This window comes from Myxine glutinosa, chromosome 9 (assembly GCF_964187855.1).
Source record: "Myxine glutinosa chromosome 9, kmMyxGlut1.1, whole genome shotgun sequence".
NCBI classification, from domain to species: Eukaryota; Metazoa; Chordata; class Myxini; order Myxiniformes; family Myxinidae; genus Myxine; species Myxine glutinosa.
The window spans coordinates 90,973,261-91,001,071 of record NC_136269.1 but is presented as its reverse complement, the minus strand read 5'-3'; positions in this window follow the sequence as shown (position 1 = coordinate 91,001,071).

The window sequence follows — 27,811 nt, the reverse complement described above, 5'->3', positions numbered from 1 at the left end:
TTTTCTCTTTGTCATTATGGGGTATTGAGTGCAGATTGATGAGGGAAAAAATGAAGTTAAACGATTTCAGCATAAGGCTGCAACATAACAAAATGTGAAAAAAGTGTAGGGGTCTGAATACTTTCTGAATGCACTGTATATATATATATATATATATATATATATATATATATATATATATATATATATATATATATATGTATATATATATATATATATATATATATATTTATATATATATATATATATATATATATATATATATATATATACATACATATATATATTGGCATGTGTGTACCCTGTAGTGAACACCGCACCGCGACAGGGATGACCAAACGAGCTTTAACTCCAAGGCGTTCAATCCAATGGCGGACCTTCGTTATACGCGCGGGGAGAAGAGTGTGTGGGGGGGGGGGGGGGGAGGGGGGAGAGCCGAGAGCGCTTACCTGTAGGGGTCCACTGTCAATCTGCGCACCTGTGATGATTAACTCAAAACCGACACGGAATTAAAATGTACAAATATAAAGGGTTAATGAAAATGAATGCCAGCAAACAAGAAAATGCGCAATAAGACTAATATCCTAAATGGGACGTCCCCATACAGACCTGAATACAGACAAAGCGAAATATAAAATAACGAAAATAAATGCGTTATTTTGGTGGGCACCTATCCCCGAGCTGCTCTTGAACCTCGTCAGGAATCGTCCCAGTTCATCACAGGCCCCTACGTCCTTGCGTGGCAAACCGCAGGCTGCACTGCCCATGGGCAGAAACTAGGCCTCGCTGCACGGTCCGCTCACTCCTGGCTCCGTGCGCGAAGCCAACAGGCCGCGCCCGCTCGGTCAATCCAGCCGCGCTCGTCCTCATGATCTCGTTCACCAACACCGACGTGCCAAGGAAAAGAAAATGCGGCTCTGCCTTCAATCCGAACCCAGCAAAAACAGAGCACTACGAAATGTTCACGTGCTCGTCAATGAATTCCCCTCGCACAGGAGTGCTATGAACTCCGACCGCTCGGTCTGAAATCACGAAGCAGAGCGAGATATGAAATCGTGACTGTTCACCACCAAAACCAGAAGATGCGAGGAAGTCAAGAGCCTCGACCGTTCATTGTCAAAGCCAGGACTCGAGAGAGAAAACCCACGAGAAGTCGAAAAGAGAGAAATCTCAGGGAGAGCGTTCCTTTATACTCAAGGCTCAGACGTCATCCGTGCCTGCTCCACCAACCACATAGTCCCATCTTAGCCGTCTTTGCACCATTCAATCCCGGACCAATCACTGCTCTTCGGGGTGTGGTCTCCCAGGCCTGCCTGCTTGTGTTGCGATGTGACGGTTGCGGCACCAGCGTTAGTTGAATTTCCCGGTTCCAGTTAGCTTTTTATTTAGTGTCATAAATGCGCAATTTCCTGTCTATGTGTGTGAGCTGCTGATGTCATCAGGAAATGAGGAAAAATAACAGAGGCCATTACATACAGGGGATTAATCCCTAACTAATTAACATAACCCCACCTCTCGTGATGGGAACAAAGATATGCGCTTACATGACATCCGGTCTCAATGAATTTCCTACTTATGAAACATGGGGTTTCTTCTTCTTCACGACAATCAGAGCACACTACCTATGCAATTCTACCTGGACTAAGGTAATCACTGCCTACCCCCTCCAAACGTAACAATATATATATATAGATATATATGTATGTATGTATATATATATATATATATATATATATATATATATATATATATATATATATATATATATATATCTATATATATTTGTGTATATATATATATATATATATATATATATATATATATATATATATATATATATATATATATATATATATATTGTTACAGACGCGGCTTTTAGATGTTATATTGACCAAGCGGTGGTGTATTTAACCGCGTCCGAACAGTTACTCCCCGATTAAAACCCGATTCCACCCGACGTTGACCAGATCGCCCCACAGATATTCAATCGGGAAATCTCTAAAGCGACCGAAAGAGAATGAAAAAGAAGAAGAAGAAGAATACGGAGGAAGAACAGATTTTATTATACACACACAAGCAATGGATGGAAGAAACAGTAACACAGCGAATCGTTAACTTACACTATTCATTTTTACTTAGCCCCAAGACAACGAGTAGGACAGGACGTTCACACTTACACAGGGGATATTGCAGGCAGGTAGGGCTTGAGATGGATTGCTTGAGAGGGAGGCAAGGTCGGGAGGCCGCAGTTCGCAATTCCTCGCGGTTTTGGCAGGAAACCCTCCATCGTGTATCCGCTGCGGTAGACGTCACGCGCTGGTTCGGCACACCTGCTCCTCTTCTTGGGGTGGAGCCGTCTCCCTCCTTTCAGCGCGTCTCTCCAAAGCTGGTTTCCTTGCCGAGTACCTCTCCTCTTTGGCTTGGAGCGTTTCGCATCTCACCGCTTCTCTTGGTGCAGCCTCTTTGCTCATCTCCCAGGCCATCTCCCAAGTCATCTCCTAAATCAGTCCCTTACAGTCGCTTTTATCACCTCGGGCGAAATCAAGCCGCCGGCTCCGAGGGCACGCCTACCGGGTCGCTCACCGCGGTGTTGATTGGCTGTTAGGGCTGGTTCACTCCTTCCCTCTTATGACGAGGTGGAGACATGCCTTTCTTCCCCAACCCTACCTCGTGGCCAATGGTGGTTGAAGAAAACCGCCCAAAATGCGGAAGGCAATTGGAAGGGAGGTTTTGGGGAAATTGGAAGGGCCTACGCTTATTTTGTTTGATACAATGTAAAGTCAATCTAGTGGGAAACACATATTTAGCCTACATGGAATAAGGAAATACACTATTTAAAAGATATATCGTGACCTGCGTGTAAGTTTCATGGAATTAACTAGGAGGCCGACTGCGACCATTATTTACATTAACAGGGTGTTACCGTACCTTTTGTAACGTTCACATTGTAACGTTTCCACATTCGTTACACTGCACCCTCCTTTCTTCAGGCCCGTTCTCGGGCCTATTAAACTTTAACTTAGTGTGACACGTAGGTGTAATTCCCTCTACAATTAACCTGACCCTGAGTGTGACAATCTTAAAACACAAATAAGTATGTCCCCCTATTGCATTGCATCCTGTCTAACAGACTCAAGCCCACAGCTAACCGAATTACGGAATTATTCTCAAACTATACATTTACGGTGGGGAGCATTATTTACAATGACGTGATTTCTTATTTACAACGCAACCCAGGACCTGTGTTTTTTTTTTTTTTTTTTCTTTTTAGGGAACAAGAGAAAGAAATTCCTGTTGGGAGGGAGGAGACAGCACGCATTGCATCGATGCACCAGTACCAATACCACCAAAGCACCCAAAAGCACCAAAAGCACCACAAAGCACCAAAAGCACCACAAAGCACCAAAAGCACCACCCGGTGCGCAGTCACCATGGTTCATAATAAACACAACAAAACAACTGGTGGTGGTCTTCTCTTTCTCTGCTGGGCCGATGTTCTTCCCGACGTCTTCTGGCTTCATGCGGCCTAGTTGGAAATAATAAAAAGCACAACTTGTGTCCATTTTTATTTAGGGCCTCAGGGGCCAACTAAGGGTGGTCCACCTGTTTGGCATAGGTGCCACCTTACCGAGGTCCGCAAGCAAGATTCCCTGGCCACTATGGCCGGTCTCCAACAGAGGTGCCCTGCCCCAGAACCTGGGGTCCATCAAGTGGTACTTGGCCGCAGAACAGCGGTCCATAAAGTGGTACATCAACGCAATGCATGCTGGTTCTGGGAATCTCGGGCGCACAATGGCCACCTCACGCATGCTCCCATCGGCACCCAATGGCGCACAGGTCATGTGGGAGACAAAAGAAAGACAATTGAGCGAGGGGTAAGGTCACAAGGGTACACGTCAATAAGGCAATGCAAGGTGAAATGCGTACGGAGGGCGAAGTGAGAAAGCTCGTCCCTACCGTACGTCACCCCCCGGTCACCTACCCTACCCTTGCCCTTGCCCTTACCCCATATGTACAAAATCTACACATTACCAATTCGTCACGACTGTCACGTCTTCCCCATATTTCCCCTATACCAAATTCGTCACCACAATCCCTCTACTTCAAAATTTGCCATCACCAATTCATCATCAATCCTCATAAGGAGGGAGAGATGGAATTACGCACAATGTCACACCCACGTCATGATGCGTCTCACAATCCAAACATTTGCATCATAAAAAATAATCAAAACATGGCATGGTGTGGAGTACCTGTCACCTCAGGTGAGTGGATGCAGATGGTGCGAGGAGATCCTTCATCCTAACTATCCTCTAAATGATTTTAACACACTTTACACTACCCGGGGTCTCTCCCTGCCAATCCATTGGCCAACTTACACTATGGGTTCTAAAAACCAATTCCCATTGACCAAACTGTGGTGCTTCTCAATTTGGGGTCTCACTCCCCCGATTCATCTCCCGGTGCTCTCGCACAATTTCTGGGCTGCGACGTCTAGCTCTCCCAACAGGTCTACCCACCTGCACACCTCCACCACTGTAGTTGCCACCCGAGCTTACCTAGCTCCTCACCCTAACCTAACTAACTGGGGACAGCCCCTCTCCTGGCTCTGTCACCCCATGGTGCCCTCTGGCACTGGGCTACCCGGGTCCGTCCTCCGGATCCTCGGGCCCCATCCACAACAACTACTACCGGCTCCCAGAGCCCACCTGCGGCCTCACCTGGCCGACATCCTCACAGTGGTGGAGTGCCCAAACCAACTACACACACTAACAGGCTACACGCCCAGCCATTTCCACAACACTAATGCACCCATCCACATACCATTCTGCCACCCGCACCACAGATGCCAATATCCAACCACAATTTACCTGTACCCTCTACCTAACACTTACACTACCCGCCCCGGGTATCCGTGATGGGGGTGCACTCTTCCCCCATTCACACCTTCGCACCATCCACTCCACTCCACAATTTCCACCATTCTCACTCCACGACCATCCATTCCAATACTCCAGATATTCCACACTACCATTTATTCCACACAGCCACATACACCTGTTGTTGCACACCTGTGCCCTCACACCTGGTGCCACCTGCACCCTCCTTTCTTCCTGGACCATTTGGTCAACACAACACGCAATCACCACTACTCCCTCATACACGGCTCCACACACCTGTTCAGTTGCACACCTGTGCAATCACACCTGTTCCATTCTCACCTGTTCAATCCTCACACACACGGCATCATCTCAGCTAACTACTCCCCTCTGAAACTTGCGCTTCCCAGTCGTCCCTTTAAACTATTGCGCTCCCACGTCATTATAATCCACACTAATCTACCTGCGTCCCCACTACAGGTATCAGTCACTAACTAAACTTAACGTTACCTAATGTCATCTTCGCTAGGGCCCTATCAATATCCTAACCCACCCGGGCTAGTTTTCACTGCCATACACCCCATAGACTATTGCGCATTTGCCCCACCTGTGAGGGATGGTGGATTTGCCATCCCACCACATCGGGGGTCTCTCACTATCAATTTTGTTCGTCCAGATTCCAACCAATTCAAAAATTTTCCATTTACTGCCAATTCTACCCACCTTTCGAAATTTCGTATCAATTCACTATCACTATCACCATCACCCGTCTACTTATTACATCCTCTCGGTGCGCCAATTCACGTCTACAGCCCGGCTTCGTACAGCCGAGGAATGAACGCGGATTCTTTTGTGCCGGCGGCTGGATGCGTCCCGCACTCGGGGCAGGGGCGGGGGCTTACCCGGGCCGAGATCCCACGCACCACCTCGGCGTGGAGCCATCCAATGTCCCGATCTCGACCTGCCGGCACGTCTCAACAAAACGTGGTCGCCATAACGACCCTTCCTATCCAGCTGCCCGCTCCGCCTAGTGGAGCCCGGACGCGGCCGTTGCAAGCGAGGCACAGCGTGGATCGCGTACGGCGGTTCTTTTGAAACCGCCGTGGTTCGGATCCCCGCTGGTCCTCGCGGCACGCGAAGCTGTCCGACGCGCACCGAGGGCCCGATTCGGCTATAAGTCGTTCTAACCTCTAACCTGGTTACCGTCGACGCTTCACCTGGATTCTTACAAGCATACGCTACCCCTTTCTTGCTCATACATGCAGCTGTTCCCATTCTCCTCGTACCTTTCCTTACACACCTCGGTACACTCATTCCGCCCGCCGACTTGGTCACACACCTGACCACCGAACACTTTGGCACACATTCGTTGGTCGCACACCTCACCAACACACCTCTTCGCGCCCCCTCCTCGGTCACTTCCTCTGTGACAATCACAGGTGTGCTCTCATTCGCACACCCAACCACGTGCCTCACTACCAACTCAAATGTGCCTTCCCACACACGCTCTACCATTCCAGGTGTGCATCCTTCCATTCCAGGTGTACATCCTCGCTCACCTGTCATAACCAACTCACGCTCCGTTTCACTCTCACTACTCTCACCTCCATTCTTGACCGCGCACTCACCCTTACTCTCGACGGCACACTCTTTCCTCATGCACCCGTCCGTTACACACCTTTCTCGCGCACACCCTCCCGTTACATCCTCTGTAACACTCACCACAGGCGTACACTTCCTCGTTACATCCTCTGTAACACTCACCACAGGTGTACACTCTCTCGTTACATCCTCTGTAACACTCCCCACAGGTGTACACTCTCTCGTTACTTCCTCCGTAACACTCACCACACCGCGCTTCCATGTACCCCCTCGCACACGCGCTTCGACCAACTCACTCTTGACGGCACACTCACTCCTCGGCGTGCACTTTTTCCTCACGCACCCCATGGTCGGACATTCTCGCACACCTCTTTTTTCACACACCAGACCTGTCGCACACTTCACCAACGGCCTCTCACGAACACCCGGATCCAAACCAATCCCCAAGCCGACTGAAGCTTTCCTCACATCATATACATTGCCACTCACCTCCGTACTTCGTCTCCGCACCTCCTTTGCCACCTGCAAACTCTTTATTTGGTTAGTGAGCATCACATTATGAGTTGAGCACCGACCTTGCACATATTCCGCTATCTCCTCCTTTATTTCTCTCTTAGTTTCTGTCCGTCTCTTCTTAATTTCACTCACCTCTTCTTCCACTTCCTCTAATTTTTGTTTAACCTCTTTTATTTCTCGGTGCGTCTCCTCAAGTTCGTCCTCTAAGGCTACCGTGACCGTCTCTATGTGCATCCTCACCTGCCGGTCCTTTGTCTCCATTATCTCTGTCACCTCGTCCACCCTCATTGTCAGTTCCTCCCGTACCATCTGACATTGCCTCTGTGTCGCTATTAATTCGTTTTTAATTTCTTTTTGTGTCGCCTTTAACCCTCCGAGTACTGCAGTGTTCCTTTGAACCTGCTCCACTAATTTCGTTTGTCCCTCTGTCAGCTGTTCCACCTCCTCCGTCAGATCTTCTATTCCCCCTTGTAACTTAGCCGTATTATTTCTCACCTCTTTCTCCATACGCTTCTCACCTCGCTTTACCTCCTCGCGCAGCCCCGAAACCTCCTCACTTACCCCTCGTTGTATTTCCTCCATCTCTTTTGTAGATGCCACCCTCATCTGTCCCAATTCATCCCTCTGAGCATCCAGTTTGGTTTCTACCCCGATTTTTACCTCCTCTATCTGCTCTCCCATTTGTTTAATTTCTCGGGCGGATTGCTCCCCTATCTCCCGCAATTTGTCCTCCATCCTATTTTCTAACCCCATTAACCCATTTTTCACCCCCTCTAACTGATTCTCCTGGGCAGCCATTCTGTTTTCCACCCCCGTTAACCCATTCTTTACCTCTTTTATCCCGTTGTCTAACGCCTCACCGGTACCCCTCGCTTCGTCCCTCATTACCCCCATTTGGCCCTCCAATCGCTCACCCTGAGCATCCATCCGGTTCCCCATTACCCCCATTTGGCCCTCCAATCGCTCACTATCAGCCCTCATTTGCTCACTCTGAGCATCCATCCGGTTCCCCATTACCCCCATTTGGCCCTCCAATCGCTCACCCATTTGTTCCATAAGGGCCCTCATTTGCAGGAGGAAAAGGTTCGAATCCACCAGCGGCGCTGCTACGGTCGCGGCAAAATTTGGTGCCGCTACACCAATGTGCGTGAGGACGCCACTTTGCGCGTCTGATACTTCCGCAACCACATTGCTATTTTTCTCCTCCTCCCTATCCTCCACATACATTTCCCCGAGGTCCTGGGTCGATTCCACCCTGTCTATCTCTCCCACCGACATCCGATCGCCTTGATTGTCCATGGCGCGATCTCAAAATTCGGGTTTTGCTTTATAAAACAAAATAAATTTCGGCAGCTTGTAATTTTGAGCGCGTTAAGCGCGCTTCGGGTCCGATTTCGGGTCCGATCTCCCTCCTCGACACCAATTGTTACTCTAATAGTACAATTGGTGTTCCAAAATTTGGGCCTAACAAATTTAGTCCCAGGTCCGAATCCAACTCCTCGACACCAATTGTTACAGACGCGGCTTTTAGATGTTATATTGACCGAGCGGTGGTGTATTTAACCGCGTCCGAACAGTTACTCCCCGATTAAAACCCGATTCCACCCGACGTTGACCAGATCGCCCCACAGATATTCAATCGGGAAATCTCTAAAGCGACCGAAAGAGAATGAAAAAGAAGAAGAAGAAGAATACGGAGGAAGAACAGATTTTATTATACACACACAAGCAATGGATGGAAGAAGCAGTAACACAGCGAATCGTTAACTTACACTATTCATTTTTACTTAGCCCCAAGACAACGAGTAGGACAGGACGTTCACACTTACACAGGGGATATTGCAGGCAGGTAGGGCTTGAGATGGATTGCTTGAGAGGGAGGCAAGGTCGGGAGGCCGCAGTTCGCAATTCCTCGCGGTTTTGGCGGGAAACCCTCCGTCGTGTATCCGCTGCGGTAGACGTCACGCGCTGGTTCGGCACACCTGCTCCTCTTCTTGGGGTGGAGCCGTCTCCCTCCTTTCAGCGCATCTCTCCAAAGCTGGTTTCCTTGCCGAGTACCTCTCCTCTTTGGCTTGGAGCGTTTCGCATCTCACCGCTTCTCTTGGTGCAGCCTCTTTGCTCATCTCCCAGGCCATCTCCCAAGTCATCTCCTAAAGCAGTCCCTTACAGTCGCTTTTATCACCTCGGGCGAAATCAAGCCGCCGGCTCCGAGGGCATGCCTACCGGGTCGCTCACCGCGGTGTTGATTGGCTGTTAGGGCTGGTTCACTCCTTCCCTCTTATGACGAGGTGGAGACACGCCTTTCTTCCCCAACCCTACCTCGTGGCCAATGGTGGTTGAAGAAAACCGCCCAAAATGCGGAAGGCAATTGGAAGGGAGGTTTTGGGGAAATTGGAAGGGCCTACGCTTATTTTGCTTGATACAATGCAAAGTCAATCTAGTGGGAAACACATATTTAGCCTACATGGAATAAGGAAATACACTATTTAAAAGATATATCGTGACCTGCGTGTAAGTTTCATGGAATTAACTAGGAGGCCGACTGCGACCATTATTTACATTAACAGGGTGTTACCGTACCTTTTGTAACGTTCACATTGTGACGTTTCCACATTCGTTACAATATATATATATATATATATATATATATATATATATATATATATATATATATATATATATATATATATATATATATATATATATATATATATACATATATATATATATATATATATATATATATATATGTGTGTATATATATATATATATATATATATATATATTGTTACAGACGCGGTTTTAGATGTTAGTTTACCGAGCGGTTTGGTATCACCGCGTCCGCACAGTTACTCCCCGATTAGAACCCTATCCCGCCCGATTCCACTCGAACGTTGTCCGAATCGTGCTACGCTAAATCAATGAAGGAAAGGACACAATGGCTGGGATAAATGCAACGACACAAGGGGTACAGTTCTCAAGACCTCCGGAGGAGGATATAATATTGGTGATGCAGAAACGGGTAGATTACACGGCAAGAGGTAAAGCACAGAAAAGATGGGCACTTAGACACAGTCTTATCTATTCCCGACAGACCACAGACAAACGGGACAAGACTGACTTACACGGGGATTGATGGCTGGGAAGGACAGGCAGTCGATAGCTCAAGGTGCACCTTGGCTCAGGGACAGGATACAGCATGGTCCGGTCCAGAGATGCGGGGAGGTATTTCAGCGCTCGGAGGTGGCGACTTCTCTCTCCAAGCTGGGGGCGCATCTGACGTCACCTCCGTCTTCCTGCGCATGCCCAGCGGGGAGTGACACGCCCTCGGCTCGTTAGCTCCGCCCCAGATGGAATCGGTCCGCCGCTTCCATTGGGTGCGGGGGGTTACCGGGCTCCGCCCTTGACGAGGGGCTGACAGCGAGCCCCTGCGTGGTAACCCCGTCGGAGCACATGTTCAATGGCGGCTAACCAAGCCGGAGTGAGGACGCACACTCCCCGCGCCGCCGCCGCTGTTGTGGTTGTTGTTGTTGTACCATGAGGAAGAGCTGCGGGGAGGTATTGGGAGGTCCTAAACTTTCTAACGGTGCCATACAATCACATTCTGGTGCAACGAAGAGTCAGAATTAATGGAAACGAGTCCTTAACTGACATAGACTAAGAATAACTAGCAAGATGTCCTATAGTTGTCTACGTGAGATGCGGTGAACCTGGGTGCGACATTTAATGGGGGAAATAGGGGAAGGTCGGGGCTACAGAGTGTTGTTTACAGACAATGGGACTAGGGAATGGGGGATTGGGGATAGTTGGGAAGTATTGGGGAAATAGGGGAATATTTACAAGCGGATATGGATGGAGGCCAAATCCCATATCCGCAACATTGCACCCTTCTCTACCTCGGGGCGTCCCGACCCGATAAATTTTTACCTACTTTAGTGTGGCACTCAGATGTAGTTCCCTCTACTATTAACTCAACCCTGAGTGCGACAGTTTTACAGATGTTCACAAATGAGTAAATATGTCCCCCTGCGACGTTGCACCCTTCTCCTCACAGAACCACACCCACAGGATAACCGAATCGCGGAAAGAATCCTCTAACTAAACATACAGCTGGTAGGGAGCATTATTTACACAAGACTGCACTGATATTTACACTACGATCCAGGACCTGTTTTTGGAGGAACACATGCAGATGTTATGCATAGAGAGAGCATGCATGCCAGCATCGATACACCAACCCACGAGTGCTCTGTGGCCCTACGGCCTTTAATAATGTGCAGAGCACCCCATCCAAGCACCAAAAGCACCACCCTTATTCATACAGTCAGCACCATCCGGTGCACCAATAAAGTGTTCAATAATCACCGGTGGTGTCGCAGCCGGCCGATGTTCTGCCGCTGGTCTTGCCTTGGAGCCCACTTGGTGTTCTGGCTTCCCTAGAAATAAAGAAAGGCGCCAACCGCGTCCATTTCTAAATTGTGGCCGTCAGGGGGCCAACTATAGTGGTTCACCTCTATGGCATAGGTGCCACGTTGATCCAGAGGTCCATCAACGGGTGGTGCTTGCCCGCAAAAGAACTGCGGTCCATGGTGGGCGGCCACAAAATTTGCGGTCCATATGGTGTATCGATCCAGGCAGCAAGCAGCGAAAGTACAGGCCCACAACTGTTGAGCCAGCACCTCTCTCTCCTCTCTCTCTGCCCCAAAGCCAGATCCTCGGAGGTGGGAGACAAAAGAAGACAATTGAGTAAGGTGGTAAGGGCGTAAAAGTGCACGCAATACAAGGTGATACACACTGGGGGCACATGGGAACCAGGTGAGACAGGTACATTCCTACCGTATGCCCCCCCCCCCACCAGGTAACCTACATTGCCCCTCCCTTACCCCTTACTGTATCCACAAAACACCACACTACCCATAAACATCTACTTTACACATCAACAAACGTCCCTACTGTCTTCCCCGTTCCTCCCATAAACCAAATTCGTCTTCTCTCCCTCCTAACCAATCAAATTTGCCATTTCCAACTCTCATCAAAATTTGCCATCTCCAATTCATCATCAGTCCCTCCTAAGGAGGGAGAGATGGAATCACCCCAATCTCTCATCCACGTCGTGATGCGTCTCACAAATCCACACAGCAATTCTCATTTCCTGCACACAGAACAAAGAAAACACAGGTGTGGAGTCATCATCATCACCACAGGTAAGTGGCTGCGTATGGTGCGACAGGTTCATCAATCCTAACTATTTCCTAAATGACTTTAACAACTTTACATTACCCGGGGTCTTTCCCTGCCAATCCATTGGCCAACTTACACTATGGGTTCTAAAAACCAATTCCCATTGACCAAACTGTGGTGCTTCTCAATTTGGGGTCTCACTCCCCCGATTCAACACTCGATGCTCTCGCACAATTTCTGGGCTGTGACGTGTAGCTCTCCCAGCAGGTCTACCCACCTGCACACCTCCACCACTGTAGTTGCCACCCGAGCTTACCTGCTCCTCACCCTAACCTAACTAACTGGGGAAGGCCCTCTCGCACTCTCACCCCCTCAGTGCCCTCTCTGGCACGGGCTGCCCGATCCACACCCGGGATCCTCAGGCACCCACTGACACTAACGGCTCCCAGAGCCCACCTGCGGCCTCACCTGGCCGACATCCTCACAGTGGTGGAGTGCCCAACCAACTACACACACTAACAGGCTACATGCCCAGCCATTTCCACAACACTAATGCACCCATCCACAATTCCATTCTGCAACCGCACCACAGATGCCAATATCCAACCACAATTTACCTATACCCTCTACCTAACACATACACTACCCGCCCCGGGTACTCGTGAACGGGGTCCACTCTTCCCCCATCCACACCTTCGCACCATGCACACCACTCCGTACCACTTACTCCAACTCTCTCCACACCACTCATTCTCTGCTCCATGTATTCCACACACCTGTACTTGCACACCTGTGCTCTCACACCTGGTGCCACCTGCACCCTTCTCTCCCCAAGCGCATTCGCGCTGATCCACCACACTCACTACTCATACACTGCTCCACACTGCTCCACACACCTGTCCAGTTCTCACACAGCATCATCTCATCTAACTACTCCCCTCTTAAACTTGCGCTTCCCAGTCGTCCCTTTAAACTATTGCGCTCCCTCGTCATTATCATCCACACTAAACTACCTGCGTCCCCACTACAGGTATCAGTCACTATCTAACCTTAACGTCACCTAATGTCATCTTCGCTAGATCCCTATCATTATAACCTAACCCACCCGGGCTAGTTTTCACTGCCATACACCCCATAAACTATAGCGCATTTGCCCCCATTTTTTTGTGAGGGATGACAGAGTTGCCATCCCATCACATCGGGCATCTCCCACTACCAATTTTGCACATCAAATTTCAACAAATCAAAAATTTTGCCAATCACTACTCATCATCTGCCAATCATTACTGCCAATCCTTTGCCAATCATCAAATTTTGTTTTTTTCTAATTTTGGGTCCAAAACACTAACCTCATCACACAGTCTACTCACTAATGCCTCTCGGTGCGCCAATTCCTGTCCAAAGCCCGGCTTCGTAAAGCCAAGCCATGAATGCGGGTTGTTTGGTGCCAGCGGCTGGACACGTCCCGCATTCGGTGCAGGGCAGGAGGTTTACCCGGGCCGAGATCCCTCGCACCATCTCGGCACGGAGCCATCCCATGGCCCGATCTCGACCTGCCGGAATGCCTCAACAAAAAGTGGACGCCATGACGACCCTTCCTATCGGGCTGCCCGCTCCGCCTAGTGGAGCACGGACGCGGCCGTTCAAAGCGAGGCACAGCGTGGATCGCGTATGGCGGTTCTTTCAAAACCGCCGTGGTTCGGATCCCCGCTGGTCCTCGCGGCACGCGAAGCTGCCCGACGTGCACCGAGGGCCCGATTCGGCTATAAGTCGTTCTAACCTCTAACCCTATTACCGTCGATGCTTCACCTGCATGCTTACAAGCATACGCTACCCCTTTCTTGCTCATACATGCAGCCGTTTCCATGCTCCTCGTCGTACCTTCTCTAACACACCCAGGTACCCTCATTCCACTCCCAGCCTTGGTCACACACCTGACCACCGAACACTTTGGCACACATTCGTTGGTCGCACACCTCACCAACACACCTCTTCGCGCCCCCTCCTCGGTCACCTCCTCTGTGACAATCACAGGTGTGCTCTCACCCGCACACCCAACCACGTGCCTCACTACCAATTCCAGCGTGCATTCCCACACACGCTCTACCATTCCAGGTGTGCTTCCTTTCTCACCTGTCACCACCAACTCACGCTCCGTGTCACTCGTACTACTCTCACCTCCACTCTTGACAGCGCACTCACCCTTACTCTTGACAGCGCACTCTTTCCTCATGCATCCGTCCGTTACACACCTTTCTCGCGCACACTCTCCCGTTACACCCTCTGTAACACTCACCACAGGCGTGCATTCTCCCTTTACACCCTCCGTAACACTCCTCACTACGCGCTTCCATGTGCTCCCTCGCACACGCGCTACGACCGACTCACTCTCGACGGCACACTCACTCCTTGGCACGCACTTTTTCCTCACACACCCCGGAGTCTGACTTTCTCGCACACCTCCTTTTTCGCACACCAGACCTGTCGCACACTTCACCAACGGCCTCTCACGAACACCCGGGTCCATCTCGACCCCCAAGCTCATTAAATCACCTGGCGCATCATACGCACGACCATATTGGTCACCACTTACACCGGGTCCTCTTCCTCTTCGCTTCTCCTCCATCACCTGCGAATCCCTCATCCGGTTAATGAGCACATCATCACGATCCGAACACAGACTTTGGACCAATTCTTTTACTTCCTCTTTTATCTCTTTCTTATCCCCTCTCCGTCGCTTCTTAATTTCGCTCACCCCTTCTTCCACTTCTTCTAATTTCTGCTTCACCTCTTTTATTTCCCGGTACGTCTCCTCAAGCTCGTCCTCTAAGGCTACCTTGACCGTTTCTATGTGCGTCCTCACCTGCCGGTCCTTCGTCTCCATTACCTCTGTCACCTCATCCAACCTCGTTGTCAGTCCCTCACGTACCATCTGACATTGCCTCTTTGTCGCTATCAAGTCGTTTTTTATGTCGTTTTGTGTCGCTTTTAACCCTCCTAATACCGCAGTGTTCCTTTGAACCTGCTCCGTTAGTCCTTTTTGTCCCTCCGTCAGCTGTTCCACCTCCTGCGTCAGGTCCTCTATGCCCCCTTGTAACTTTACAGTCCCCTTTCTCACCTCCTTCTCCATGCGCTCCTTACAGTGCCTCACCTCCTCGCGCACTCCTCCGACCTCCTCACTCACACCTCTTCTGATCTCTTCTCCCATCACTTGCATCTCCTGCCCAGATGCCACCCTCATCTGCTCCATTTCCTCCCTGTGAGCATCCAATTTGGTTTCTTCCCCGATTCTGACCCCCTCTATCTGCTGCCCCATTTGTTTAACTTCCCTTTCCGCTTGGTCCCTCATGTCCCTCAATTTGCCTTCCATACTCTTTTCTAACCCCTCTAACCCCTTTTGCATCCCTTCCATTTGATTCTCTTGAGTGGCCATTCTGTTTTCTACCCCCATTAACCCATTCTTTACTTCTTTTATCCCATTGTCTAACGCCTCACCGGTACCCCTCGCTTCATCCCTCATTACCCCCATTTGCTCACTCTGAGCCTCCATCCGGTTCCCCATTACCCCCATTTGGCCCTCCAATCGCTCACCCTGAGCTTCTATACTGTTTTTCAAACCTCCTATTTGTCCCATAAGGGCCCTCATTTGCAGGAAAAAAAGGTTCGAATCCACCAGCGGCACTGCTACGGTCGCGGGCGCGGTCGTCGTGGCCATGTGCGAGGCGCCATTTTGCGCGCCCGTAACCTCGTGCGCGACGACGCTATTTTGCGAACCTGCCACCCTCACTGCTTCGCTCTCCTCTTGTCCCTCAATTTGGTCCTGGATCGAACCTGCCTCACTCTCCTCTACCGGAACCCAGCCGTCTAGATCTGCCATAGCGCGACTTTCAAAATTCGGGTTTTTATTTTTGTAAAACACAATCAAATTTCGGTCACTTGTAATTTTGAGCGCTTTAAGCGCGCTTCGGGTCCGATCTCACTCCTCGACACCAATTGTTACTCTAATAGTACAATTGGTGTTCCAAAATTTGGGCCTAACAAATTTAGTCCCAGGTCCGAATCCAACTCCTGACAACCAATTGTTACAGACGCGGTTTTAGATGTTAGTTTACCGAGCGGTTTGGTATCACCGCGTCCGCAAAGTTACTCCCCGATTAGAACCCTATCCCGCCCGATTCCACTCGAACGTTGGCCGAATCGCGCTACGCTAAATCAATGAAGGAAAGGACACAACGGCTGGGATAAATGCAACGACACAAGGGGTACAGTTCTCAAGACCTCCGGAGGAGGATATAATATTGGTGATGCAGAAACGGGTAGATTACACGGCAAGAGGTAAAGCACAGAAAAGATGGGCACTTAGACACAGTCTTATCTATCCCCGACAGACCACAGACAAACGGGACAAGACTGACTTACACGTGGATTGATGGCTGGGAAGGACAGGCAGTCGATAGCTCAAGGTGCACCTTGGCTCAGGGACAGGATACAGCACGGTCCGGTCCAGAGATGCGGGGAGGTATTTCAGCGCTCGGAGGTGGCGACTTCTCTCTCCAAGCTGGGGGCGCATCTGACGTCACCTCCGTCTTCCTGCGCATGCCCAGCGGGGAGTGACACGCCCTCGGCTCGTTAGCTCCGCCCCAGATGGAATCGGTCCGCCGCTTCCATTGGGTGCGGGGGGTTACCGGGCTCCGCCCTTGACGAGGGGCTGACAGCGAGCCCCTGCGTGGTAACCCCGTCGGAGCACATGTTCAATGGCGGCTAACCAAGCCGGAGTGAGGACGCACACTCCCCGCGCCGCCGCCGCTGTTGTTGTTGTTGTTGTTGTACCATGAGGAAGAGCTGCGGGGAGGTATTGGGAGGTCCTAAACTTTCTAACGGTGCCATACAATCACATTCTGGTGCAACGAAGAGTCAGAATTAATGGAAACGAGTCCTTAACTGACATAGACTAAGAATAACTAGCAAGATGTCCTATAGTTGTCTACGTGAGATGCGGTGAACCTGGGTGCGACATTTAATGGGGGAAATAGGGGAAGGTCGGGGCTACAGAGTGTTGTTTACAGACAATGGGACTAGGGAATGGGGGATTGGGGATAGTTGGGAAGTATTGGGGAAATAGGGGAATATTTACAAGCGGATATGGATGGAGGCCAAATCCCATATCCGCAACAATATATATATATATATATATATATATATTATATATATATAAGTTAAAAAAAATACATATATATATATGTATATATATACATACATATACAGGGTGATTGAAAAGTAACTCCCTATTTTAAAATATTTAGAAATTATTTATTTATTGTAATATGTTTCCCAAATTTTTAGGGTTTGTTCCTTCATGTATGCGAATTTAATCGATGTTGGTTTTTTTTCAGATTATTTTTTGTTTGAAATTCGGAAGCCCTACAAACATGGCTGGACGTCTTACCCTGCAGGAGCGTGCCCAGCTAGCGGCACGTTACGAAGTTTGGAAATCCGTTGTTCAAGTGCAAAGATGGTGGAGGACCATTAAAGGTGCACATGCTCAAGTTGAGGCAAAGACGATCAAGAATTGTCATGCAAAACTCATGGCTACAGGATCTGTATCTGATACTCGAAGAAGCGGTCGCCCTTCCAAGTCCAGTGACCCGGAGACAGTGCAAGCAGTTCAAGAAATGTTTACACATAGCCCAAGAAAGTCAATTCGACAAGCAGCAAGGGAAAGTGGGCTCTCCTTTCACACAGTACACAGTACACTGTGCTCAAAAAGGAGCTTAAATGGCATGCTTGGAAGCCGCACTACTGTCAAGCACTCTCTGCTGAAGACTGCGACATTCGCATGGAGTTTGGGGAGGTGATGCTGGCTTGGTATGAAGATTGGTCTGATCTCTTTAAAAAATATCCTCTGGTCTGATGAAGCGGTATTTCACATCGGTGGGTTTGTGAACCGTCACAACTGCTATTACTGGGCAGGAGAAGATCCTCGTGTTATTTCTGAAAAAACGCAATATCGGCCCAAGGTAACGGTGTGGTGTGGAATGACTTCGGAAAGGATTGTAGGTCCCTTCATTCTTCGCGATACCATGAATGCCAAAAGGTACCTCACCATGCTGCAAGACGAAATCTGGCCAATTATCAGTGCTTCGGAGAATGTTGAAGATTTGATTTTCATGCAAGATGGCGCTCCTCCACATTTTGCTATTGTTGTTCGTGAATGGCTGAATGCCCACTTCCCTGGGAGATGGATGGGTCGTCGTGGTCCGTATGAGTGGCCAGCCAGGAGCCCTGACTTAACACCATGTGACTTTTTTCTTTGGGGTTGGGTAAAAGAGCAAGTCTACTGTACCAAACCAACGACTTTGGAAGAACTTGAAGGGCGAATACGAGAAGTTATGTCTTCCATCCCACAAGAGTTCCTGGTGAAATCAGTTGACGCGGTTCCCGGGCGGCTTGAGAAGCTGGTGGCGAATTCTGGTGCCCATATCGAATTTTAAATAAAACCTCATGCTATACGCTTTCTTCTTATATCCATTTCTTGTAAAGATTATAGTTAAGAAATAAATTATAAGTATTTTAAAATAGGGAGTTACTTTTCAATCACCCTGTATATAGCTCTTTCTAACAACTGACTGTCTGATATTAATGTTCGGTACCTTAATTCTGGGTGTCGTAGAAATCTGAAATTTGGCGTGTTAACGGACATCGAAGGCGAAACCCCAGGAAAAATCACAGAACTGTCGGAAAGTGTCCGTAAATGAAAATGTACATCAAAAAATTGAAACGCATATGTAAAAAAAAAAAAAACGCTCAATCAATATCTCGCATCTGAAAATTGTAATTTCAATAACTGCAAACTGTGAAATATAAACCTCAATGAAAATGTATGTAAAAAATCTTGCTTGCCTAAAATCATAAAGCTTCTATGTATTACGTACGAATCACGGTTTGTTATTGTCAAATGTGTAAGCATACCCCACTGGTATACGTCTATAAACCAAGACGCTGTTGATCTCATGCAAACCCAGAAGGGCATCTAGCAGTTCAAGAAAGCAAAGTCAAAAGCTGTCACTAAAAAGTTGAAAAGTGAAGCTACCGACTTGGTTTCATCCTTGTTGGGGTTCGTCAGGACAACATATGACTGTTTCCTCCACCTAGTGAGTTTGAAGCCTTTCAGCTTATATACTGGCTAACGATGCCCGACTAACTGTGACTGGTGAGGCCAGATTGCATTTGGAACACACAAGTGCCATCTGTCACATGGACACATTGCGTTATGTTCACCAATCATAGCCAGGAACCATCATTGCTGTTATTAATCAGTTGGGATTTCTACAGGGTGTTCCAAAAAGACCTGGATAACTTTGGTTGTTAATACATTTAGTACCACAAATGATACAACGATACCCTTTGTTTTATACGATACAGAAACTCATATAAAGTTTACTTTATTTTCAGGTCTGGTGGTGTAATGTAAAATAAAATGGCAACTCCACAGGAGAAAGCTCAGTGCGTCGAATGGTTCATCGAGACAATAGCCGACAAGCAAGATCTGCATAATTTCCATACAAGGTATGGAAGAGCGGGTAAGGAATCCGCCATCGCGGACTAGTATCAGACAGTGGTGCAAAAGGTTTAAGGAGACTGGAAGTTGTCAGAAACAAAAAAGTACCGGTCGACCAAGCATAAGTGCAGCAGGCGTTGAACGAGTGCATGAATCATTTCAACAAAGTCCCAGAAAATAAATCTGACACGCATCCAGAGAACTGGGACTACCAACCACCACTGTTTGCATAAAAAACTGAAGCGTTATGCATATAAGGTGCAGATTATGCAGGAACTCAAACCAAATTATGGACCCAAATGCAAGGCCTTTGCCTTGGAAATGCTCAGTCATATAGAGGATGACGAAGATTACCTGAAAAAGGTCATATTCACAGACGAAGCTTGCTTTCATGTATTGGGGTAGGTCAACTGGCACAATGTGAGGTACTGGGGCTCTGAAAACCCCCCACGTGGTCATTGAACACATACGCGACAGTCCAATGGTCAATGTATGGTGTGGCCTTTTCCATGTCTGCTTGGTGAGTCCGTTTTTCTTTGTGGAGGCTACAGTGACCTCAACAATTTACCTGAACATTTTGGAAGGATTCGCCTTCCCACAGATGGAATACCTGCAACACGATATCATTTTTCAACAGGATGGTGCTCCCCCTTATTGGGCCTTAGTCGTTCGAGCCATCCTGAATGAAAAAATTCCAGGTCATTTGATTGGCTGGGACGGACCAACCGCCTGGCCCACACGATAACCATACATAGCCCCCTTTGATTTTTTTATGTGAGGGGTTGTCGAAGATGTTGTGTACAACACTAAAGTGGCACACCTGCAGGATCTTCGTTCTCAGATCACAGCTGCATGCAATGTTTGACGCAAACATGATGAGCCAAACATGGCAAGAATTAGTGTACCGCCATGACAAACGGAGCTCACATTGAAGTGTATTGATAGAGGGCACAAAACTTTATGGGTTTCTGTTTCATATAAACCAAAGGGTGTCGTTGTATCATTTGTGCTTCTAAATATATTAACAACCAAAGTTGGCTGGGTCTTTTTTGGAACACCCTTATATAAATGGAAATACTGAATGCTCCAAAATTAGGCCAATGACGTGATGATGTCATCACGACGACGTCATGACTGCCAACGCAGAAGGGCATGTAACAGTTAAAGAAGTGAACTTGTCCATATGCAGTAGAGTTGAGTATAAACTGCATTTTGTGGTTCAAAGTATGACGGGGAAAAAATACTTAATTTCCTTGGTTATATAATTAATGTTTGCGAGTCAATTGATGTCACTTTCTAAACATCGCATTCCTTTGTTCACCTGTTTGTAAATTAAAAAAACTATGTTCCAGCGAGTATCTAAAAACATTGATTTATCATGGAAATGAGCGATTTCAAAATTCATGTTCTTCGCAGTGCGTTAAACTCATTGGACCGAATTGAGTCAATAATATTATTACGCTTTTAATGAGTATTGTAGGACCATTTGTATGAAAATTTTAATTTGCAATGTAGATTAATTTTGTTCAACCAAATTTTATGATTTAACAAAAAAAGAAAAAGAAAAAAAAGATATTTTTATTAAAATTGCAGTTAGGTGGAAATCTTTCGCAGGAGATGCATTTGCTGCAATTCCATCTTTTCCATACATCTGGCCGCAATTGTAAGTAAATTAATATAAATTTCCGTGGTCGAGAAAGTTTGACGAAGCGGTAATGAGTCATGTTTGACAGACGCCCTTTTAAAAATCACAACGGGGTGAAGGGGTGGGCGCACATCGGGCGGGGTGGGCTAGCCCTTCAGAGCGCGGGGAGCGCGCGCGCTTGGTTGGATGTGCGAAACGTGCGCGTCGCCGCGCGTGCAATGATCGCTCACGAGCTGCAGCACGCGCATTCCCGACACCGAACGCTCCGCACGATCCGCACCTCGCACGGTCCGGCCAGGGCAGGGGGCCTGCCGATCCTTGTCGCACTCTGGGGTCCGAGAGTGATCGCTCGGAGAAAGACGTCCCAAGTGCGCAGGCGGGGTGGCGCGGAGCTCTTCGTGCTGGGCTCACTGCTATCCTCGTCTTACACTACTGTCTTTACCAAGTGAATGAAGGTGAGAGCGAAGTGGGTGTTCCGTGTCGTTGATGAAACTTCTGGTCATATACCTGTTTACAAGTATAAACTGTAGAGCTTAAATAAAAACAACATTTGAAGCTATTTTCGAGATGGAATTGGAGTTCACCCAAGTGACTCAACTCTCCAGTTCACCCGACAGGTGGGTGCATTATATTCTCCACTTTCTAATGCGAAATGCTTATCAGCACTTGGAATATGGGTCATAATACACACACAACTATAACGGCTCTCGGTAGAGAGTATATCTCCTCCAGGCTGAATAGTTTATGTTTTGTATCTCACTGATAGGAAGGATCTGCATCTGATCCTTAACCATAATCTAATTCGCGTGTTCTTGTCATCTACCCAACTAATGCGCCAAGTTCTATCCAAATCCACCCACAACCTTTTTAAATGTCGTGCCATATATTGTTTTTGGCCCCATCTCTCAATGGTGAAAAATCACTTATAAAAGTCTAGGATCCGGATCTTCACCAAAATCTAAACAATTCTTCCTTGTCAGACATCCAAATTGTCCAGCAAGTTTCGTCTGAATCCATACACAGCGTTTTGAAATACCCTGCTCACAAACAGAGAAACAAACAATCAAGAAATATGTCGTGCACAGCAGCATACTTGCGAAATCCCGAAAATAAGTTGTTGACTCTTGGCCTCAAAAATTATAATTGGTCATTGAATTCAGTGACCGGATATGCAAATCCTGTTTAAATTTCAAGTCAACCGGTTGAAAATTGAGGATTTTAGAAACTTCACCTAAGATTTTGACCTTTGGCATATGTTGACCTTTTGCCAAAGTTGATCTCAAAAATAATTGGTGAGTGAATTCAGTGACCTGATATGGAAATTATCTTCAAACTTCAGGTCAATTGGATGAAAACTGAGGATTTTAGAAATTCCACCTTATGTTGTTGCCCTTTTGGCCTATGTGGTCCTCAAAAAGAATTGATGGTTGAAGTCATTGACCTGACATGTAAATGCTCTTCAAATTTCAAGTGAATCGGATGAAAATTGAGGATTTCAGAAATTTGACAAAGTTATTGGCCTATGTTGATCTTTTGGCCTCAAAATCAATAGACTTATTGCTTATAACCAACTCTACCATTTGGTGAAGTTTCGTAAACATCAGTTTCAAATTGTGACCTGTAGGCGAGTGACCGACAAACAGACAGACAGACTGAATAATACGCAAGAGCAACCGATATATTGAAAAATCTTCTATTTTTGCAAGTAACAAATAAGAAAGATGGCGTGCATAGCACGATACTTGTGAAATCCAAATAAACAATAGTTGCAATCGAAACAGCAATTTGGGAATTTCGAAAATTTGATCTATCAAGTGTTTTAAATGACTGATTGTTGACTCTATATATCGAAACGGTATGTTCCAACAGTAGTTCGAGGTCTAAAGGGTCGAAGTGGTCAATGGGGTTAAGGTGTATAAAGGGGGTCTAATGGGTTTAAAAGTCAAGAGGTCTAAGCGGTTTAAAGTGCGTAAAGGCCTTCAGGAGTCAAAGGGGTTAAAAGGGTCTTTAAAAGTGTAAAGGGATCTAAAAGGTCTAAAATATCAAGAGTATTTCCCAACAGTAGTTACAGGTGTGTCTAAAGGGTTTAAGGAGTAGCAGGTGCACTTCATGTTTATCGTACAACGTAATTAATCTCTGGCTTTTCTGCACGAGTTTTAAAAAGTGTTTTGTGACCCAATATAAATGATCTTATTGCTGATAATTACTCCGAAAACGCTTTCATATCAAAATAAGATATTCAAGGTAAACTACCCCTTTTTTCCCCCAACCTCCAAAACCTCCACTATCCTCCAAAATGTTTGTCTCAAACATGATTCTTTGTTGACCTTTACAAGCACAGAGTTTTGTTGCTATGATCGATATGAGAGGATGTAAAGGTTGTGGGCACGGCCACTGACAGCGAGAAGATAAAGAAGCCTGCAGCTCTGCCTCCTGCTATCACCACACTAACCTGCTGCTTACCTGCTGCTCACTAAATTGCATTTCACATTTGGATGGCAGGACCAGTCATTTTTATGAGGACTAAACCAAAATCGCCAGTGTGATATTGGAAAAATATTTGTCCGTATTTTAACTGGAAATTCCAAAGGAATATAAAGCACAGGCAACTTTTTAAAATCATTTCAGCTTTTGTCATCAAATTTTCAATAAACCTTTGTTATGATAACTAGCGTAGATCGATTCGCTGCACTCGCCTCACCCCACGTCACTACAGAGGTACGGGCTTTTAACTGAGGATAATGACCTGACTGAACTTGTGTTTCTGTATTGCCATGATTTACACCAATCATAAAACAAGAAAACGCCATGCGTAGCACGATACTTGCAAAATACGCCCTCCCCCAAAAGTTTACCATTGATACAGCAAATTGTCCATTTCATGAAGATTTAAATTTACAATCTTGATCAAAGCTCGGGTCAACAGGATGAAAAGTGACGATTTTAGAAATTTGGCCCATGTTGACCTTTTGGCCTATGTTGACCTCAAGAACACTTGGTGGTTGAAGTCAGTGACCAGATATGCAAGTCCTCTTCAAATTTCAATTCAATTGGATGAAAATTGAGGATTTTAGAAATTTGGCCTATGTTGACCTTTTGACCTATGTTCACCTAAAATATAATTTGTGGTTGAATTCAGTGACGAGATATGCAAGTCCTTTTCAAATTTCAAGTCAATTGGATGAAAATTGAGGATTTTAGAAATTTGGCCTATGTTGACCATTTGGCCTATGTTGACCTCAAGAATACTTGGTGGTTGAATTCAATGCAAGTCCTCTCCAAATTTCAAGTCAATTGGATGAAAATTAAGAATTTTAGAAATTTGGCCTATGTTGACCATTTGGCCTATGTTGACCTCAAAATTACTTAGTGGTTGAATTCAGTGACCAGATATGCAAGTGGTCTTCAAATGTCAAGTCAATCGAATGAAAATTGGGGATTTTAGAAATTTAGCAAATTTGGTGACCTTTGGCCTATGTTGACCTTTTGACCTATTGTCCCCAAGAACAATAGGCTTCTGGCATTTGACCAACGCTACCATTTGGTGAAGTTTGGTGAAGATCGGTTGAAAATTGTGACCTGTAGGCCGGTGACAAACAAACAAACAAGAAAACGTCATGCGTAGCACGATACTTGCAAAATACGCCCTCCCCCAAAAGTTTTCAATGTGACATGATGGCCTATGGTGACCTCAAAAATACTTGGTGGTTGAATTCAGTGACCAGATATGCAAGTCCTCTTCAAATTTCATGTCAATTGGATGAAAATTGAGGATTTTAGAAATTTGGCCTATGTTGACCTTTTGGCCTATGTTGACCTCAAAGATACTTGGTGGTTGAATTCACTGACCAGATATGCAAGTCCTCTTCAAATTTCAAGTCAATTGGATGAAAATTGAGGATTTTAGAAATTTGGCCTATGTTGACCTTTTGACCTATGTTCACCTAAGATATAATTTGTGGTTGAATTCAGTGACGAGATATGCAAGTCCTTTTCAAATTTCAAGTCAATTGGATGAAAATTGAGGATTTTAGAAATTTGGCCTATGTTGACCATTTGGCCTATGTTGACCTCAAGAATACTTGGTGGTTGAATTCAATGCAAGTCCTCTCCAAATTTCAAGTCAATTGGATGAAAATTGAGGATTTTAGAAATTTGGCCTATGTTGACCATTTGGCCTATGTTGACCTCAAAAATTATTGGTGGTTGAATTCAATGACCAGATATGCAAGTGGTCTTCAAATTTCAAGTCAATCGGATGAAAATTGAGGATTTTAGAAATTTAGCAAAGTTGGTGACCTTTGGCCTATGTTGACCTTTTGACCTATTGGCCCCAAAAACAATAGGCTTCTGGCATTTGACCAACTCTACCACTTGGTGAAGTTTGGTGAAGATCGGTTGAAAATTGTGACCTGTAGGCCGGTGACAAACAAACAAACAAGCTAACAAACAAACAGACAGACAGAGTCACAAACACAACCGACCAATATACTTGAAAAATCTTCGATTTTGCAAGTAACAAACATTTATATATCTTCTATCTATGTATATATATATATATAGTCAAGATATATATATATATATATATATATATATTTATATATATATTTTCTATCGATATTATATATATTTATATAGATATATATTTTCTTTTATATATATATATAAAAGAAAGTTTTTGTTTGTTTGTCTGCACGCGCTAATCTCCTGAACGGTGAAAGATAGGAGGAAACCTCGAATACAAAAAATGTCTGGACGGGCCCCCGGAAGGTTTTCAGCTAGGTGGCGAGGCCGGTCGAGGCCCATTTCGCCCATTTTAGCTCTTTCACGAGCCTCGATTATGTATACAAAAAATATATAAAAAAAATAAAAATCTTCTTCTTCTTTCAATATGCTCTTGAAGTACAACTTATGCACTTAATAGGAATATCTGACTGATTGCAACACATGCTTTCAAAATTCTCTCTCGTGGGGCCCGACAGAAGAAAGAACAAGGAATCGTTGAGCACTAACTGATACTGGGCTCACGTCAGACCTATGTACAGAAGATTAAATTCATTCAAAAAGAACCCGGGCAACGCCGGGTGCATTCAGCTAGTTTTGTATAAATTTATTTGTAATATTGGTGATATTATTTATTTGTAATTTATTACTTGCGAAATCGAAGATTTTTCAAGTATATTGGTCGGTTGCGTTTGTGGTTCTGTCTGTCTGTCTGTCTGTTTGTTTGTTTGTCACCGGCCTACAGGTCACAATTTTCAACCGATCTTCACGAAACTTCACCAAATGGTAGAGTTGGTCAAAAGCAACAAGCCTATTGTTTTTGGGGTCAAACGGTCAAAATGTCAACATAGGCCAAAGGTCACCAACTTTGCTAAATTTCTAAAATCCTCAATTTTCATTCGATTGACTTGAAATTTGAAGAGGATTTGCATATCTGGTCACTGAATTCAACCACCAAGTATATTTGAGGTCAACATAGGCCAAATTTCTAAAATCCTCAATTTTCATCCAATTGACTTTAAATTTGAAGAGGACTTGCATATCTGGTCACTGAATTCAACCACCAAGTATTTTTGAGGTCAACATAGGCCAAAAGGTATATATATATATAGGTTATCTGCACAAATTAGGAGTTATCTGCTGATTCAATGTCCCTGCAATAGGCCACATTTCTAAAATCCTCAATTTTCATCCAATTGACTTGAAATTTGAAGAGGACTTGCATATCCGATCACTGGATTCAACCACAAATTATATTTTCGGTAAACATATGCCAAAAGGTCAACATAGGCCGAATTTCTAAAATCACCAATTTTCATTTGATTGACTTGAAATTCTAAAAGGATTTACATATATGGTCACTGAATTCAACCGCCAACTATTTTTGAGGTAAACATAGGCCAAGTTTTTAAAATCCTCAATTTTCATCCGATTGACTTGAAAATTGAACAGCATTTGCACATTGAGTCACTAAATAGGGAAACTATTACCACGTGTTTCTATTACCACGTGTTTCTATTACCACGGAAACTATTACCACCTATTACCACGTGTTTCTCCCCCATTTCCCCAGATAGTTTTCACTGCTATTAACCTTCAATGTTTACACTTTCCCCTCAAGTTCTGTATTCCGTCATATATTATAACACCTTTTTCTTCTTCTTCTTTAAAAGGCTGCTTTCGACTTGCTCACCAAATGTATTCATCCCAAAAAAAAATTCCATCTCCTATAGTGCCTTTTTTCAACATTCCCTAATCTCTCCTGCACTCCATCCTCCATCCAGCGTCCTTAAACGTATTTTTTACTCGAAGGTCACAAGAAACTCATTTTGCAATAAATGTTCGTTTCCCATTAATCGTACACTTTCTAAAGTCCAATCTCACCCCTCCCCTCCAAATCTTCCCCATAACCCCTCCCCTCCAAAT